Source organism: Oculina patagonica, chromosome 4, assembly GCF_052425735.1.
Source record: "Oculina patagonica isolate OP01 chromosome 4, crgOcupat, whole genome shotgun sequence".
Classification (NCBI taxonomy): domain Eukaryota; kingdom Metazoa; phylum Cnidaria; class Anthozoa; order Scleractinia; family Oculinidae; genus Oculina; species Oculina patagonica.
Window position 1 is genome coordinate 36592690 of NC_135761.1, and position 6000 is coordinate 36598689.

The 6000-nt window shown below is 37.0% G+C and overlaps 1 long non-coding RNA gene across 1 annotated transcript; it reads left to right on the forward strand.

Moving 5' to 3' along the window:
- The first annotated feature begins 521 nt into the window (after nucleotides 1-521).
- LOC144652362 (uncharacterized) lies at nucleotides 522-2691 on the forward strand. Its single transcript, XR_013570505.1, has 3 exons — nucleotides 522-866; nucleotides 2149-2360; nucleotides 2437-2691. It is a non-coding gene; the product is annotated as an uncharacterized LOC144652362 (long non-coding RNA).
- Nucleotides 2692-6000: the final 3309 nt, after the last annotated feature.

Here is a 6000-nt window from a genome sequence, read left to right on the forward strand (position 1 = left end):
CGTTAAGCTGTGCCAATTGTAACTGCGTCTCGGCAATTTTCAACTGCATAGCCAGATTTTCCTTACGCAGAACCTCCAAACGAATCTGGTTTTCCACAGAAGCGGACGGATCCTCTGCGGGTGGCGAAGCTTTCTTGCTCGACTTCTTTTTCGGTTTAGCACCAGTATTTTGTGGAATGGAAGCTGGCTCTTCCAACAGGGCTGACAGGTCGATGTCCTCTGGAAAGAGGAAGGAGGAGGACTTTTTGCTGGATGATCGAGTAGATCTGGCAGTCATGGCTTAAGGACGCGGAGATTTGAAACGAAAGAACGGAGAGCTAAACTCGGAGATGCTAAAACTAGCGAGGAGAAACCACAACTGACCTTTAGACGACGCTAGATATAACCGAGGAGAAACTTGACTCGGGTGTGAAAAGACATGAACCACGCTAAGGGGGTGTGTCACAAATTAAGCGTTTTGACAAAGCCAAAACCACCAAATGTGTTGAATGTGTATCTTTGCAATGGCAATGTTTTTTTTATACAGGTAAGTTAACAAGAAATCCCCAAGTAGAAAAGCTAAATATCCCATTGTAGGAAGGAAGGGTCACTACACTGAGTGTATAAACGAAAGAGGCTAATATTATTATACTGATTTGATGAGATCCATTAAATAAGACAGAATTTTTTATAAATTATTTTTATAAACAGGGCCATTAATTAGAGCTAGTGTGGTGGTTTTTAATAGATTATTATGCCAATCCTTCTTTTAGGTAGTGTTATATTCTGCCATTAAGCCGCAATGAATGAAGAATACCTACAGTCAAGTTTTGTTGAACTTGGTATAGAATGCTCTGTGCAAAGTGGACAACAGCAAAGTAAATCAGGTATCTAGTTTTATATTTTAGTTATAATTGAAATATGTTTTTATTCAGTTTCATTCTTTTTTTACCCAGCTGCTTTAAAAAAATATTTGCATTCATTATTCAACTCCTCAATGGAGGTTGCCTATTCACCGAGTTAGGATTTCGAGTTGGATTTCGAGTTAGGATTTTGAGTTGGATTTACAAGTTTGATTTTTGAGTTGGATTTCGAGTTAAGATTTCGAGTTGGATTTCGAGTTAGGATTTTGAGTTGGATTTTCGAGTTGGATTTCGAGTTAGATTTCGAGTTAGCACTCCGGTTAGCCTACTATATACGCCAGTTAGCTTACTATGCACTCCGGTTAGCCTACTACACACTCCTGTTAGCCTACTATTCACTTCGGTTAGCCTACTATGCACTCCAGTTAGCCTGTTTATGGTTAGCTTTCAATAATTGTAATGGGTTTTGCTTTGTCAAAAAAAATCCAACTCGAAATCCTAACTCGAAAATCCAACTTGAAATCCTAACTCGAAAATCCAACTCGAAATCCAACTTGAAATCCTTACTCGAAATCCAACTCGAAAATCCAACTCAAAATCCTAACTCGGGAGTTAGTTTGTCTCTCCTCAATGACATTCAAAACAACTACAATGTATCAGTAGACAATTTAAATAATTAATATTTCACTAAAAGTATGTTTTCATGAAATGCCTAGATCTTGTACCAGAAAATATCTATACCCTAGCCTCACTGTGGAAGGTTAAATGGTTTGAATGTCACCTCCCCTCACAAACTCCTCACAAATTCCAATGTGTGGTTATGGCAGAAATCCATGGCCAGCTCATCCTCAGTGTATGAAGCAGTGAAACAAGGCATCAAAGAGCCTCAAAACAACATGGAGCAGGAAAACAATAGCTCCAAAACAAAGAAATATTTCACAGGTTCTTACACCAAGGAAAACCCAAATATTCAAATCCATCCCATGTAAGGTCAATGGAAGTTCCAAAAGGGCTAGCGGGAGGGGGAGGGGGGTTGATTAAAGGCCAAAACTTTTAATTAAGAGGGGGTGTTAGGGTTTGCAGTGATGCTTTGAGTTTATTAAAACACTTAGTTGACTTTGCAGTTATCAGTAAAAAAAATAGTCTGTGCTGATCCATCTCTGTTAAATATCTAATGGATCCTTTTGCATCCAGTGGTTTGTCTTCAGTTAAACAAGCTCGAGTTAAGTGTTTTCTTTTATAAATTATTGATATTGATGCCAATTAATCAATTTTAATTTAATCTGTGGCATTTGACTTTTTTCAGGGTTAACATGAGTTGCAGAGTTTGCAGTGCCACAGACACAAAAACAGACAAGGACAAGGACATAAATAGAAAACATGAAAGATTAAATCCAGCTCGATGTTTGGGTGTCGTCATGATGCTATTTTTAAGAGACTAGTAAATTACATGTAAATTAAAATCAAGAAAAGCTGCAAATAAGCAAAATTTAGATTTTAAATGTTAACCTATTTACAGTGTACTTCAGAAAACGACTTCTTGATTGACCTGTCACTTTCACATCTTGTTAGATGTAACAAGGGCATTATTAAGTAATCTTTTCAAAAATATGCAGCGAAAACAGTAACAGCAGAAATGGTGGTAGTTTAAAATTGCTATTTTCAATGTTTTGACTGGTAAGAAACCACATGTGACCAAGCTAAAATCTGTTTGGCCAGTTAACATGACCTGCAAGTGTCCAAATATTTTGAGCCCTCAACTACACAGGACTTACATGTAGTTGTCTAATTATATGATAAGATCTTTGGTTGACTTTGGGGGAGGTAGTGGAGTTACAAAGCAATGTAATTATTTGAATTTAGAAAATAGCACAAAGTAAATACGTGCGCTGATTGGTTAAAAATTGTGTTTCTATAACTCGATGGAGACACAGACAGTTGTCGTAGACACGGCAATCAATATTCACAGCGCTGAAAAAAGCAATGCAAAAATAACAACTAAGAATTGTGCCAAATTTTAATGTCACAGCTGACAAAAACCAAGTTAAGACTAAACAAATATTTGCACACTTGAAAACAAGCGAGTAAGATGTTTACAGAGCTCGCTACACATTCAAAAATTGTCTGTGAAAGAAATTATCGAAGCGGCTGACCTTTCAAAGAAGTTTATGAATTGGCGCAACTTCACTCCATTCTAGGCTTTGTAGCACTTCAGAACTATTCACAGCTCCTCAACAGGACAAGTTATTCGTCCAGAATGCCGAGTCAAACTTCTTTTAACAGAAAAATAATGCACTTTCACCTCCAAGGTTCGAGTCGCTCGATCGGCGATCGGCAGCGTCGGTCGTCAAACCATTCGGTTAGTTCGATGAAGCGAAATAAAACCACAATTCTTGACTCCTTCCAGTGCTGGGCTTCAGTTAAACCATCGGCTTAGTTATTTCTCATAATTACGTTAACTTTGGGGCCTGTTTTCTTTGTTTGTTTGGCAAAAAACGGTGAATTTTAGCCTTGAAGCAAATGTTGAACAGTTGATTTATTTCTGTGAAGAGAATCTACGTTTTGATGTTAAATAAAGCGCTAAATATTACTTTGATGTGCGTTATTTTCTTTGTGCCGTTTTCTAAAAGAAATAGAAAATATGTTTTCCGAGTTTCTATCGAGTTATAGAAACACTCGTGAAAGTTTGGGAGAACTCGAAAAAGTTGTGGAAACACTCGTCTATCGACTCGTGTTCCCACAGCATTTCTCGTTCTCCCAAACTTCCTCTCGTGTTTCTATAACTCGATAGAAACAAGGAACATGTTTTCTATTTCTTAATTGGATTAGTTATGCTGAAACTGGTGGTACTGTAATTCTAAAGTATAGGTGAGTTTAAAACCGTTATTGCAAGCAATATGCATTACCAATTTCATTCTTATGTATTGTATGCTGTGTACAATTTATAAGAACAGCTATATTTTTAAAATAAGTGAAATATTCTAAAGCCAGATACAATTTGCAGTATCCATAAGGTACCATGTAGCAACCAAATTGTGACTCACTTGCCTACTTTGTGAACTCCATGACAAATGGGCAAAATGACTCCATAAAAATGTGGACAATGATACAAACAAATTTTTAAAAGATTAGTCAAAGTATTGATGTTATATTTTTTTCTTGCATAGTTTTATACACAAGCAGACATGATTCTATTTTTTTTTCTGGGTAATCAAATAACGAAACTGAGTTTGAGACTCACAAACAATATTCTAGCTTCCCAGAATTTTTGCTTTTTTTTCTGTAAGTGAAGTGAAACCCCTTAAGAGGAAGGGGAGTCAAAAGACATGTAAAAGTGAATAAGGTGCTATCTTCTTCTTTTTTTTGGGGGGGGGGGGGGGTTGGGGATGGGGTGACCCTGTTCGGTGGAATGACAGAATGTCACTTCTTTGTTTCCGGAGTTAGGTTCACCCCTGTTTGCTCGCAGTTAGCTTTATTCATCTGGTTTGCTTGCGGTTAGCTTTCACTCTAGTTTGCTTGTGGTTAGCTTTCACTCCGGTTTGCTTGGAGTTAGCTTGGTTTGGGCAATATGCTGTAAACCCTTAGCTATAACCTCTGCCATTTCCATTCAAAATTAAAATATAGGCAAATAGTAAAAATGAAAATGAATAAATGAGTGAATGAAAAAAAAAATAAATCAACCTTATTATAAATGTAGATGTTTGTTATTTCCTTACTCTAAGTGATTTTTTCTTTCTTTTAAAGCTGGTAAAGCAACAACAAAAATGCCTAATTTGCCATGTGATATGCCTATCTACCCCGACATGCAGCCCTACTCCTCCCTCCTTTTTTCTACATGAAGGTAACATACCGGTAATTGCCCGTTTTGCAACATAATTTCCCATCCAGACTTCTTAATGATAGCGCTTTCGGTGGAATTATAACATTTTGATTGATTTTGTTTGTTCTCTTATTTGGTGTTGCTGTACACGGTACCCGGAGGGTGGGATGGTACTCCCATATAAGAGCTATACGGGTATGTGCCACTCAACAGGGTATGCTTTTTGCCTCTCTGACTCTGAAACAGGGTAAACAAATCACCCTTTTGACTATGGAACATGGTTGATTGTTTTCCCAGAGTCCTGATTAAACACTATCAAGTATAGCTTTGAAACTCCGCTCCTTTCATCGCTTTATCTCCAAGCCACAGACGAAGTCAAGTGAGAGCTTTGTGATGTACGCTAGTGTTTTTATATCTATCTTCATATATTTCCATTGTGGATATTGCTGGAACAGGGTACCTACTTTGCAGTGTTTGTCTGGAACAGGGTCGCAAATTGAACCTTTAGTCTCTGGAACAGGTCCAGAGTCTCAGCAACTCAGCGGCACACCCCCATAGTAAATTTTAGGGAGTACCCCCCCCCCCCGGACACGGTAAAAAAAAATAAGGAAAAATATTAATTATTATATATTTATTAAAAAAATAAAACGAATATAAAATTCTCAGCCTTAAAGTTTTACAATGGCCAGAATTCAGAGTTCAATAAAGTGCAAAATAATTAACCGGGGAGCTCCGCTTTTAGGCTTGCCTAAATCTATATATTATGAATGAATGAATTGAGATCTTGAGATCACAAACGTCGAGTATTCTATAATGGGGGTAATTATCTACAACCGCAACCAGCGCAAACAGCGAACAATGAAATCAAATTTCCAAAAGTGAACTTATAAGGGGGAAAATTAACATGATAACTCACAGCATCACTTAATATAGTTACTAAAGAGCTTTAGACTTGTTGCAACATTAAAAAAGAAGGACATGAAGTAAATCTGAATCAAGACCTTCGAAATGTACACAAATCGCGTGATAATACTCACAGGTATTCAAGATCAGTGGTAAAGGTCTTGTTTGAAATGGAGTTTATCTGGTTATTCTGCAAAAGCCTAGCAATAAAAAATAAGGTTTTTTTAAAAGTTGTGAACAATTTTCATTTTTTTAATATTCAACGGACAGTATTTGCACTAGTATACGCTTATGTATTAAAACAGACTGCTTTTGTCGGCAGAACGATTCAAGTAAATTCTAGTTATTTTTTACCTGCTTTCGGTACATAAAAGCACTACATCATGTTCATAGCTCTCGCACGAGGTCGACAACACAAATCGTGTCAAGTAAATT